This window comes from Triticum urartu, chromosome 5 (genome assembly GCF_003073215.2).
Source record: "Triticum urartu cultivar G1812 chromosome 5, Tu2.1, whole genome shotgun sequence".
In the NCBI taxonomy this organism is placed as follows: domain Eukaryota; kingdom Viridiplantae; phylum Streptophyta; class Magnoliopsida; order Poales; family Poaceae; genus Triticum; species Triticum urartu.
Genome location: NC_053026.1, coordinates 591036028 through 591050050, shown reverse-complemented (window position 1 = coordinate 591050050; position 14023 = coordinate 591036028).

Genomic DNA, 14023 nt, shown 5'->3' with positions numbered 1-14023 from the left:
CCTTCTACTATGTGCCGCGATACGTTCTCGTTGCTGTCACCCTAATATTCATGTGGGCTTTGTAATTTTTTTTGTGTAACTTAGTTATGCGTAGAAGTGCTATTGCGGTTTTGTGTTATTTGAGGGAAATCCTCACCACCATTCATGAAGGACTAACGAACAAACAGAGGCACAGAGGCACAGAGTAGAGAAAGGTGCAGAGCCCCTCTCACTCCATCCCCAGTCGGATGAGCCGACACAGAGGCACGGGAGAGGAAATGTCAGGAAGGATACAAGAGCAGTTAGAGCGACAGATTGACAAGGGAAAATGTGAGCCTCATATTATGTGAACTTTGATTCGTGCTTCCACCAAACATAAATGTCAATGTATTAATGAGGACGGCCAACCATCCACCAAATGCACTTGGAGTGTTGCTAAGGGGGATTGATGAAGCATGTGCATGTTCACACTGGCAGCCATACATGTATAGGCCACGGAGAATATATATGATACATCGTTGAGCACTTAGACTCCTCATCCCCACTCACATCCTCTAAGAAGGAGGATGGTTCCTCGGCTAGTGTTAGAATAGATCACACAACAAGCAACCAATGAGCATAATTGGTTTAGGAGGTATGGGGAGATACATTCAATCTTTCTGCTATGTGATGCCAATGAGGGCACCTCCTTGTACACACAACAAGTTTGCACTATCATTGTCTTCGACGGAGATGGTGCTACACATACTGTCAGTCTAAATATCTCCGACCAATCCATCAGGAACGCTCTCTCCAGCCGGTGATGTTTGTTCCTAGATCACGGAATCATTGTTGATGTCTGTTCCTAGATCAACTCCTATTTGTACTAGTTGTTCACCAACAACTTTGAAAATGCACAAAGGTTTGGTTGCCAACGAAACATCATTGTGCTAAAAAACTGAATTTCGGCAATGAGCGGTGCGACACAATTTTTTATATTTAAAAATGTTCTAATAACTTAAACATCTAATGAAGCCTGATTACTAATCTAAAAAATAATTTCCTTCATACTAATCTGAATATATATTTCCTCCAGAATTTTTAAAAAGGTCTTCAACGGTCCATGGTTGTGGAATTTTGTATCTGTGTTGTTTGCAAGAACAACAAACTAATGGCCAGATCTTTTGTTTATCTATAGTGGTAATGAATACGTGGAAGTAGAGTTAGAAACACTAGCCGATCGATAGCTATATTATAGTCGTAAGCGAAATTAAAGTTGTGGCCTTAAGCCAAGAATGACACATCGAAAGAAGGCAAGAAAGTCCAAGTATGAAATTTTCTAGGATGTTGTGGCTTGGGAGCAGCGGTGAACATCAGTTCATTGGAATGACGCGAGATAGGTTTGCTGAGAGCACCATTTATGAAAAAGTTGTATCTTTTCATTATCTTAAACAACACTGACCTAAAGCTTAAGTGCACAAGTGCGAGGAGTTTATGAGCTTGATGAGGAAGCTTACCCCATTGTCCCAAACTACTACAATGTGAGGACTGCAATGCATACTCATGACCACATTTTTCCGAAAAAGGAAGTTTTTATGACACAAAACATGCATTAGGTTTCGGGCACATATGAAAAGGGCAAAGGGGCTTACAAGGGTGATCTCGAGTCGTTATGATTATTCAGCTCAAATAACCTGAGGGCAATACAAGTGAAAACCGTTCACAACGGGCCTCTATATGCTGGGGTGCACACAACCTAGACAAGACATAGAAATGAATCTGCAACTAGCGTAGTCTACAACAAAAGGGAAAATAATAGGGAAGTCAATGTGAAGGAAGTCCGATCCAAAGACAAAATGTTCAGTAAATATCTCCTTGGACACACATGCAGACATGCTCCCTATGCATACATGGGCAATTGCCGGTGCTCTGGTCAGTGTAGAATAAACTAGAACAAAGCCAGCGTTATATGAGAAGACAACCTGCAATGGAGTATAATTTTTCTTTTTCTCAAAAAGCACATAATTTGTACATAGTCAAAGGGACTAATACAGTGCTAAGTGCTAACGCTCCGACGAGGATAGATGTTTTAAACTTTCATTTTTTTTAAATAAGTGGGACATCATATTGGGGGGAAATCTGGTATATAGAGCTGACCAAGAACTTGCGGTTCTAGTGAAGATTTCACCGGAACTCGTCGGAACTATGTCATAGTTGAGCATAGCCTAGGCCTGAGTAAGTCATAGACTCATAGGAGGTGAGGTACTTAATATTTGTTCACTCGTGTTGTGTTTGCTACACAAAATGTGGGGCAATCTTGGATATTTGTCGCCGAGTGGTGCATTGCCCAACCACCGATCCTCCAAAATCTCATTTGCCAGAGACTTTTTACGGTACATCGTACTACTCTTAAAGTAACTCCAACGGGCCGACCTAAACGGACAGCGTATTTGTCCGTTTTTGTCCGTTTAGGTCAACTGCCCGTCAGACATCCGCCCAGTTTTATATTTGGGTCGACAGTGCACCCAACGCGCCGACCCATTTCATATCCGCACTCAACTTTAAAAAAAGAGGCCCGCGGCCAATTATGCCAGCGGCCATGTCTCATGCCGGCACCATGCCAACGCCGGCATATAATGCCGGCTTCAGAAAATATCACCACAATTCATGCTGGCGCACTCGCCAGCTGGCCAGCACACATGCCAGCACACAAAAAGGGTGGGACTTAAATTCGACCACGCCATCGCGGCCCCATGGTCATGGCAGCACACCTGCCGGCATACAAAAAAGACGGTGCTCGCCGTCATAGATCACTCGTCGTCGAACTTGAGCATGTCGGCCTGCATCTTCTCAAACCACGGCCTCTTCCTTGATGACACGGTGTTGAGATCCACCTTCATGATCTCCATCCCGGTCATCATGCTCGCGAGAGCCATTTCTTTCGCCTTGGTCTTGGCGTTGGCGGCCTCGATCTCTAGCATCTTGGCTTGCTTCTCCGCCTTGAGCTCGAACATCTTGGCTTGCTTCTTCGCGTCCATCTCAAGCCTCCTCCTTTGGATCTCCAAGAAAGCGTCCATTTGCTCCGCCTTGAAACACCGACGCTCCTCCTCCCTTGAGTCCTTCATGTTCATCATGCCCTCCAGGCTTGCGATCAAGGCGTTGGATGTCGCATCCTGCTTGTCCTCCTTCTTGGAGTTGGTCTTCTCCCACGGCCGTGCCGGCTCGCCCTCCCCAACCTCCTCCACGGCTTGCTTCCCCCCACGCAACTTGAAGGCAGCATATTGCGTCTTGAACTTCTCCTTATCCTTGATGACCCGATAGCAATGGGAGAGGTTGAAGCACTTGCCGTTGTGTTGAATCTTGAATGCCTCCAACGCTTGAAATGCCTACAAAATGTTTCCATGCAAGCATATGGGCAAATGATATGCAAATGAACACGCAAGCATGAACTTGATGACACAAAAGAGGGCGGCTTGCTAGCATACCATGTCTTGCATGCCGATGCGCTCACGGGGCGGGCCTTGACGCTCTCAAGAGTGGTGCAAAACTTGTTGCACTCTTGTTGGATCACCCTCCATCGCTTGGAAATGGACACCCACCCGCACGTGCTCACAAATTGGTAAGGCGGAAACTTCTTGCGCTCATGAAACTCTCGGTGGACACGAATCCAAAAGGTTGAATGCTTTTGTTCAGCGCCCGTCTTGGGGTCTTGTCCAATGTCTCGCCAACACTCACAAAGAAGCATGTCCTCGGCAGCCATGTATGCCTTCATGCGCTTGCTCTTGCGCTTCGGCTTAGGACCGGCGGCTTGGGTGGCGAGCTCGCCCTCGAACAAAGGCTCCACTTAGATGTCGCACTCGTCCTCTTCCTCTAGCCCGTAGTCGTCAGGGAACTCGTGGTCGAGTGGGAAGCCGTCCAGATCGATGCCGACCTGATCACGCATGAATGCCTCCTGATCGGGATCATAGCCAGCGGCCGGCGTGAACGCGCCGCAGCCGTCCTGGATTTGTGTCTCGTCGGGATCGTAGCCAGCGGCCGGAGCACCACCCTCGAAGATGAGGTTCTGCATGTAGTCGTCGTCGACGGCGGACGGCATTCCCTCGAATAGGTTGCGGGCGTCCGGGAGCACGCCGGTCGGCGTTTGCCGCGCGCGTTTCCTCGCTCCGCCGGATGACGAGCCACCGTCCACTGGGGTGGCGTTGAGGTCGATGGGCGCAGGCGCGGGCGTGGAAGGTGCGACCACGCTCACGTAGGGCGAGCACTCCCCGGAGAGGTGGGAGGCCTGCGGGTACACGTGGAAGCCGAGACGCGGGGCGAGTCGGGCAGCACCATCCGAGGAAACGCCAATGAGCCGGTGCTAGCCGCGGCGACGGCGGTGTTGAGGAGGCTATGATGGCTAGGGCTTAGCCCTAGCATGCACAACGCCTCCCTCATTAAGGCGGTGACGCGGGTGGTGGTGTCCTCCTGCTGCACGACGGCGGCCTGCGCGGCGGCCTCATCCCTCGCGTCCACGGCGTGCCTCCGGTCCTTCCTCTTGGCCGACTCCCTTACCCTCTGTGCGGGCGTCAGTGGCTTCTTTGGCTTGGCCGAGGCGGCGGTCTTGCGCGGGATACGAGGCTTGCTTTTCCCGGAGGGGGCGGCGGCGCCGGACGAGGCAAGGGAGGCGAGGCTTGCCTCGTCCGGCACCGGCGTCGAGGTCGATGGCATTCTCCATGGCGGGTGTGGGGCGGGAGTGCGCGGGCGGGAGGGGTTTTGAAGGAAATGGGGGGGGGGGGAATGATGGTGGCTGCCACCGACCGGCGGGCCCAAGGAGAGGAGTAGGCGCGCGCGCGTCCGTCTCCTATCCGCGCCTACGCAAATCCGACTCAAAATTGGGCCAGGAATGGGTCGCCATGCGGACACCAAGCGCAGGGCCGTCTCCAGAAATTCGGGGGCCCGGTGTGAAGTCTGAATGGGGCCCTAAAATCTCAAAGATTTTTATAGCTAAAAGCACACTCTCACTTCTTCAGACAAAAAAAAACACACTACTACTTAAATTATAGAAGCTTAAATATATGTGTTATTTCATATAATAGCTTGATATATACTCATATGTCGTACTAACTATTCCCCCAAACAGTCCGACCACTGAGCAACGAACATATAGCAATTTGTTAATTAACTGGAGAACTGATGCACATATTCAGTATACACATTAGTCAGTAAATTCTTGAATAGATAAAATAGCCACATAAATCAGCTTGGGAGCACCTGATGGACATGGATAGATGGTCGGCGATGGTAAATTTAATCTCCCGATCGATCTGGCCAGCGTTGGTGCTCAACCAGCGGCTGCTTTCTGCTTTGCTTGGAGGCGTTTGACCCCAGCTAGCCCGGCACTGATTTCTGATCAAATTCATGGGCAAGTTCTGCCGCTTGGCCCTGCCCTCTTGTCCTTGCGATCGCGCCGGCGGCAAGCATGTACGATCAGGTTGGGGAATTCGGGAAGACCCGAAAAGAAGCGACGACCAAATTATCGGGGGCAGGCCCTGATCGGAAGGGATCAAGGGAGTTCGTTCGGAAGAGAATTGGGCTATCGGACCATATTGGCAGACCCAAGAGGGGCCCCCTGAAATTTGGGGGCCCTGTGCGAGCGCACAGCTCACACAGGCCCTTGGACGGTCCTGACCAAGCGGACGCACGTCCGTTTGGGTCGGTGCGTTGGGCCGTTTTTTTCATCCGCGCCGACCCAAACGGACGTTAGCGGACGAAATGGGTCGCCCCATTGAAGTTGTTCTTAAGACTGGGTAGTATTAAATCATCTCAGCCGTTGAATAGGTGGGTAGTTCCGTCGTTTCTTATTACGTAATTTATAGGACCCCGCCGCTGTGACCAGCCTCGTCGTTGCCATCACCGGCGCCCAGTCAACAGTCGATCATGCTTCACATCTCACACCATATGTTTGCTCTAATGGTGTCGGCGAAGACGGTGCTATCAATCAGAATTCTGGCTGCGTGCCCTTCAAGTCGCTGCTACAACGTCGTAACCGGCGACGCCGTCGCAGCTCATGGTGCCCACTGCCCAGCCTAGGCACCAGCGCCTCGCCCCCGCTCCGTCCAGCGGTCATGCGTGGCATTGCTGCTTTGACGTCGACGTGGACCTTTCGCCGTCGTCGACATCGAAGGCGGTGGCACTGCAACACCCGCGGTCCATCCATGTTTGATCGTCCCACCTCGCCAGCGTCTCACCGGGATATGTTTGTGGCAACAAGATCATTACGAAGGGTTTCGTCCAGATTCGATCGTGTTGCGAACTTGTGATTGCTTCTGTGTAGCCGCCGGGTTGTGTACGTATACGTACGCGTGAGCGTGATCATTCGAAGCCAATTGGGTGCTCACGTACTAGTGCATCGGGACATGATCGATTAATCTGGGAGCTTGCTTCGTGCTGATTTCGTTGATCAAAAGTCCTGGCCGGGATCGATCTTCTACATGCAAGCGTTTCTTTGTTGCATGTCGTCTCCGGCGGAAACTACTCGGCCGGATCAGGCCAGCGGCAACAATCTTAGAATGGATGGATCGCATCCGGTCAGAGCAGAAGAAGAAAGAGAAAAACATCTAGATGTACTTTAGTAAAACTGATTTGCTTTCTATGTTTCGATTTTACCCCTTGAACAAAATATACTACTGATTTTATCTAGTAGTATTAATAGATCTAGTCCATCGAATGACTGGAAATGAATAATAGCTTCTATTATTTAGATGTACCATGAAAGAACTCATTTACAAATATATTTAAGACTGCGTACATTGCTCAAGACGATCTTAAACATTTGATATAAGCAATATGGGTGGCGAACAAGTTATGCGCCCACACCCTTTTTGAAGAGGCACACAAAAGGTTTACTCAGGAAGGACTCGATCTCCCCAAGAAAAAGGATGATCTGGTGTTTGGAAGAATGTGACTTTGTACGCAGAGGTTTTGTGACCGTATTTAATATGCCTTCTGCTTTGTGCTGCGAATATGATAAGTCACTTGCATTTGGAATTGCAGAGGGAGATTGATGAAGCACATGCATCTCCATCCCGGCCACCGTACATGTGAACATGTATAGGTCATCGTGGCCTATATAATAAACCGTGGAGCTTTCAGACTTTGTACTGCCAGATAATCCCTCAAAAGAACGAGGATGGTTCCTCGACTAGTACTAAAACAACCAAAGGTCACACAACAACCAACCGGTGGGCAGAATTGGATTAGGAGGTATGAGGAAATAAATTTGACCTTTGTGGTGCACGGTGCCAAGAAAAAACGATGGCAGTTGATCGTATGGACAACGACTTTGCACCAGCAATCTGTTTTTACGTAGATACTACACATTCAGGACTAACCATCGACGTATGCCCGGATAGCAATAGCAAGCTATCGACATAGTTCTTCGGATCAAGATCTCTTTCTTCAGAGTGATGACCAATGTGTATTAGTGTATACTAGGATAGATGCCCGTGCGTTGCAACATGAGAAAAATATATATTTCTACACCCTCTGTCAGAGAAAACTGCTGGTGAGGAAGGTTGTTATAGCAGGACCAGTACCCTAGGGGAGGCGCGGCCATTGTCCGGGGACACCACCACCCGGAGCATGGCGTTGCCTAGTCTGAATAATAAGTAAAATCATTTATTTAATCATTGCACACCATAATAATAAAAAATTAAAGATCAACTATGTTGGTCAAACCCACAAGTATGACGGAATGACATGTATGGTAATGAGCCTAAAAATAAGAATAAGCCAGTGAAGCTGTGTTATCCGTGAACATACCTTTTTTACATAGTTACTCAGCAGGCTAAATGGTCAGGTACCCCATAATACTTGTAAATTATTCTGTGAAAACGCTTGTTTCCTGCATCTCTTTAGCAACAATAATTCTACATGTACTCTTAGATTGTATGCGCCATGAAGAAAGGAAGGCATTAGATTGTATGCAGACAATAATTTCGAAATTCTAGAATGTACCATTAATCCCAACAAAATTGGTAACTACTCCCCCGTCCCGTAATATAAGACGTTTTTTTGGCACTAACGTCTTATATTATGGGATAGTAGGAGTACCCTTAGATTTCAAATGAAGCAACCCTTAGATGCCCGAGGATAAAAAGCCAAGAAAATTAACAGATACCTATCACCTAGTATGACAGAGCAAAAACAATTACCTATATACGCTAGCTCGCTAAAGCACTGAACCTCCACCAATATAATCAACCAATTGTCCAAAAATATTAAAAAAGATATAAGAAGAAACTCTTTAGAGGTCTGCTTTTAGATAAAATGCTATGGTTCTTCATGTGATTTCAGATGGGCGTGATTATGCATGTAGGATTGAATAATTGGGAATATGCAGCGCATTGTATTGATCCATAGGGCAATTACATATATACACAAGAATACTTGACCTCCAAGACTCTATCTCTATGTACAAGGAAAGATATCAAGAGGAGGCAAGTATGGAAGTAAACATCCTACGTGATCGCATGTGATACAATGCCTATATTCCTACACCCTCCCGCAGTCGAAGCGTCGTCAGAGTGAATTCCAAGACTCTTGCGAAAAGCTTCGAATGAAGTAGTCGGAAGACCCTTGGTCATGATGTCGGCCAGTTGATGATCAGTCGGGACATGAACAACACGAAACTGTCCCGAGGCCACCTTCTCACGGACAAAATGAATATCTAACTCGATGTGCTTGGTGCGGCGATGATGAACAGGGTTAGCTGAGAGATAAACAGCAGAGATGTTATCACAAAATACCACCGTGGCCTTCTCAATGACGCAATGGAGTTCTCCAAGGAGTTGACGTAGCCAACAACATTCAGCAACAACATTGGCGACAGCTCGATATTCGGCCTCGGCACTGGAACGAGAAACAGTGGGTTGTCGCTTGGACGACCATGACACAAGGGAATCACCAAGATAGACGCAAAACCCGGAGGTGGAGCGGCGTGTATCAGGACAACCAGCCCAGTTAGCGTCAGAGTAAGCAGCAATGTCGATGGTGGAACTGCTAGTAAGCTGAAGCCCGTGAGAAGTGATGCCACGGATGTAACGAAGTAGTCGCTTAACCATCCCCCAATGAGTATCTCGTGGAGCATGCATGTGTAAGCAAACCTGCTGAACCGCATAGGCAATGTCCGGGCGAGTCAATGTAAGATACTGAAGGGCACCAGCAATGCTGCGGTAGAAGGTGGCATCAGACACGGGAGCACCAGAGGTGGCTGAGACCTTGGATTTCGTGTCAACAGGCGTCAAAGAAGGCTTGCAATTAGACATGGAAGCTCGATCAAGAAGCTCCTCGGCATACCGTTCTTGCGAGAGAAAGAAACCCGAAGCTGTGCGCTGGACGGCTACACCGAGAAAAAAATGGAGCGGTCCAAGATCCTTCATCTTGAACTCGGCACTGAGAGCGGTGATGATCGACTGAAGGAACATCGGTGAGGAAGCCGTGAGCACAATGTCATCAACATATAGGAGCAAGTAAGCCATGTCTGAACCGCGACGAAGGACAAATAGGGAAGTGTCGGAGAGTGTCGCGGAGAAACCAAGCCGGCGAAGAAAATCTCCAATGCGGGTATACCAGGCACGGGGAGCCTGTTTAAGTCCATAGAGAGACTTAGACAATAAGCACACATGCTCCGGGTGATCCGTGTCGACAAAACCTGTAGGCTGAGCACAATAAACTCGTTCCTGTAGCTCACCGTGAAGAAAAGCATTGGAGACATCTAACTGATAGACTAGCCAATGACGAGAGGCGGCAAGATGGAGTACAGTGCGGACGGTAGCAGGCTTCACCACAGGGCTGAATGTCTCTCCAAAGTCAACACCGGCGCGCTGAGTGAATCCACGGACAACCCAACGGGCCTTGTAGCGATCAAGAGAACTATCGGGTTTGAGCTTGTGACGGAAAACCCACTTGCCGGTGACGATGTTGGTACCACGAGGGCGAGGTACAAGGGTCCAAGTGCGGTTGGCCTGTAGAGCATCGAATTCCTCCTTCATCGCGGCACCCCAGGAAGGATCTCGAAGAGCTGCGCGAGCCGACACAGGCAGCGATGACAATGCAACAGAGGCCACATGGGCCTGCTCATAGTCATCGTAGCGTCGCGAGGGCTGAACGATGCCCTGTCGAGCACGAGTGGCCATGGTGTGCACAGACACGGCAGAGGGTCGCAACCACGGAGCACCATGAGTAACACATGGTGCGGGCGCCGATGAGGATGTCGAGGCGCTGAGGTCGTCGTCAGAGGCGGTCGCATCAACAATCGGCGCCGCCGTGGCAGCTGAAGTAGGCGAAGAAACGCCAGTCGTGGCAGACGAAACACCAGGCGAAACAGCTGCCGTGGCAGCCGAATTGGCTGCAGGGGCTACCGAACCAGCCGCTGTGGAAGCCAAACGTGGCAATGCTGGCGAGGGAGCCATGGACATGGCAGCGGATGGTGACGACGTTGGGGGCGCCCGAGGAGGTGAAGTAGAGGGCGCCCGAGGAGTCGATGAAGACGGTGCCCGAGGAGGTGAAGTAGAGGGCGCCGGAGAAGTCGCCGAAGACGGCGCCCGAGGCGGTGACGACGCCCGAGGTGGTGACGGGGCGACCATATCATGGCGGCCGGCCAGTGAGACTCGGCCTAGAGTGGCCGGGGCTGGCCGAGGTCCAGGGGGCCCGGCGGCCATGGACGGGAGCGCCATGCTCTCAATCGGAAGGAGCCCCTGGTCGGCCGGCGATGTAGACGATTCCTCCTGTTCCCTGAAAGGAAAAACACGCTCGTCGAAGATGACATGGCGTGATGTTAGTATGCGACGGGAGGCGGGATCATAACATCGATAGCCGCGATGGTCAGGAGGGTAGCCTAAGAAAACACAAGCAACAGATCGAGGTGCAAGCTTATGTTGAGCGGTGGCAGAGGTGTTAGGATAACACAGACAACCAAAAACACGAAGGTGTTGATACTCAGGAGGAAAACCAAAGAGAAGCTCATGCGGTGTTTGATGGTGGCGAGGACGACAAGGACGAAGATTGAGTAGGTATGTGGCAGTGTTAAGAGCTTCAGCCCAAAATCGAGGAGGAAGATGAGCATGAAATAACATAGTACGAACACTATCATTCAAAGTCTGAAGAATGCGTTCGGCGCGGCCATTTTGTTGAGAGGTATATGGACAAGAAAGCCGAAAGTGAATGCCGTGAGAAGCAAAGAAATCACGAGACGCATTATTATCAAATTCCTTGCCATTATCCGTTTGAAAACTCAGAATATTGCGCTGAAACTGCGTAGCAACAAACGCATGAAAATGAGAGAGAAGCGAAAAAACTTCAGATTTGCGGCGTAATGGAAAAGTCCAAGTATAGTGAGAAAAATCATCAAGAATGACAAGATAATAGAGAAAACCGGAGACACTTTTTATTGGAGATGTCCATACATCGCAATGCATAAGAGCAAAAGGGAAACTAGCCTGAGAATCTGACTGTTTGAAAGGTAACCTAACGTGCTTGCCCAACCTACAAGCATGACATGTTGTAGACATAGCTTTATTACAGGAAAACTCAAAAGATGATAATGTTTTGGAGAGAGCAGCGTGTCCCGGATGTCCAAGCCGTTGGTGCCAAAGATCGGAGGTCTCAGCAAGGAGAGCTTGAGGCCCGGATGCAAGTGGATAAAGTTCATCGGGGCTGTCACATCGCATAATCACTCGTCGTGTGTGAAGGTCCTTGACAAAAAAACCAAACATGTCAAACTCAACGGTAATGGGATTTTCACGAGTAAGGCGACGAACGAAAATCAAAATTTTAATGATATTAGGAGTAATGACAACATTACGAAGATGAATAGGAAAAGAAGATGTGGGAAAGGAAACGTCACCGGTGTGGGTGATCGGGAGAGAATCCCCATTACCGATGATGACACGGGTGGAAGTAGAATATGGTTGAGAGTGAGAAAGGATACCGGGATGGTTCGCCATATGCGAGGTAGCACCGGTGTCAAGGAACCAGTCAGCCCCGCTGCCGCCACCATTGATGGAGAGGTTGTTGAGGGCGGCGTGTAGTTGCGTTTGGTCCCAAGCCGAAGGTTGATGAAGAGGCGGGACCGGCGCATAGCCAGGGTAAACGGGACCAGAGGGGTAGCAGTGCGGGGCCACCTGCCCTAGCTGGGCCGCATACGCATGCGGCGAAGAGGCGCCGGGTCGAGGCCCGAGCAGGCCGGCACCGGGCGCACGCCAGTTCGGGGGCCAGGCTGCGAACATCCCCGACAGGGGGTAGCCCCCGAGAGGCCATGCTGGGGTGTTGCGTCCGTCCGGAAGAGGAGTCGTCGTGCCGCTAGGGCCGGCAGGAGGAGCGGCCTGCTTCTTCTTCTTGCCGCGGTTGCGGCCGCCGTTGGGAGAGGGCGCAGTAGGGGCACCGTGGGCGACTGGACGTGGTGGAGTCGGAGCAGCAGTGGCCGGGCGGGACTGACCGGCGATGAGAGCCGTCAGCCGGGCGTGGTGACCGCCACGGGAGAGGCGGCGCTCCTCCTGAAGAAGAACACCACGGGCCCGCGCGAAGGTGAGGCCGGTGGGGTTGACGGTGAGCGTCGCAATGCAATGGCCGAAGTCGTCGTTCAGCCCGCTGATAAGAGCCAGCAGCATGTCTTGTTCAGAGACCGGCGAGCCGACGTCCCGAAGAGTGTCGAAGAGACACTTGAGACGGCTGCAGAAGGCTGTGACGGAGAGGTCACCCTGAACGATGTTGTGAAACTCCCGCTTGGCGAAGATGGCGCGCTGTAAACGGTTGTCGAGGAAGAGCTCAGAGATGACCGTCCATGCGTTGGCGGCGGTGTCGGAGGGCCTGATGATGATGTGCAGGATGTCAGGAGAGACGGTGGTGTAGAGCCACGAGACGATGCACTGATCGATCTGGGTCCACTCAACATCAGCGAACATCATTAGAGCATTGGTCGACCCATCAACATGATCGACGAGACCGAGCTTGCGGAAGGTGAGGTGGAAAAAAGTTTGCCAGATCGAGAAGTTGGACTCATCGAAGCTAAGGGTGACGGGAACATGGCTGCGGATGTTGATGAGTTGCACGGCGGTGGCGCTAGGGGCGGCTGGGTGAGTGGAGTCAGCGAAGGGGTTGGAGCTGGGGGTGGAGCCAGATGGGGTGGAGTGGCTGGAGGAGGGGTTGGAGGCGAAGGGGTTGGAGCCGGGGTTGGAGAAGAAGTCACCGAAGGGATCCATGGCTACGGCGGCTAATGAGGACAGCAGCAGCTGGGGCGTCAGGTGGGGGTGTGGTTCAGGCGTGAGCAGCGGAAAGAGGTCACGGGAAAGAGAAAACTGATACCATGTAGGATTGAATAATTGGGAATATGCAGCGCATTGTATTGATCCATAGGGCAATTACATATATACACAAGAATACTTAACCTCCAAGACTCTATCTCTATGTACAAGGAAAGATATCAAGAGGAGGCAAGTATGGAAGTAAACATCCTACGTGATCGCGTGTGATACAATGCCTATATTCCTACAATGCAGAGCCCCGAATTTTATGACAATCAATCCTAAAAGTATTTGAAATAAAATCTGTAGAATTTCTGAGATATTAATATTTTGTGATCGTTGACATCCCCATGCAGATTGCAGAGTACTCCAATCTGCAGTTCACCTTACAACATAGGAGTATTAAGCTTACATATAACTGAGATTAAAGTACCTGATAGTGCAGCCTTTTCTGCACTTCAGTCTGCATTACCATCTATTGTAATTGGTGCCTGCTAGTTGCGCCGCCTAGTTCAGAAGGTCGTTCCTGACTAATTGTGCCTAATAATCCATTAGCAAGCACCGGCTTGTCCTCCATGGTCTTACACAAGGAGGAACACGCACGCAGCCCTACCACCATCAACGGCTTCTCTTCCACGGTGTTAGCCGGCAGAAGCTTCCAGTTTGACTGAGGACGACGACGACCGTATGAGTAGGAGAGGAGCACGGCGGTGTTTGGATCTGAATCAGAGAACCGCGATGTGCTCTGCTCTGGGCTGCCTCTCCTGACGCCCGGGCGGCTGGAG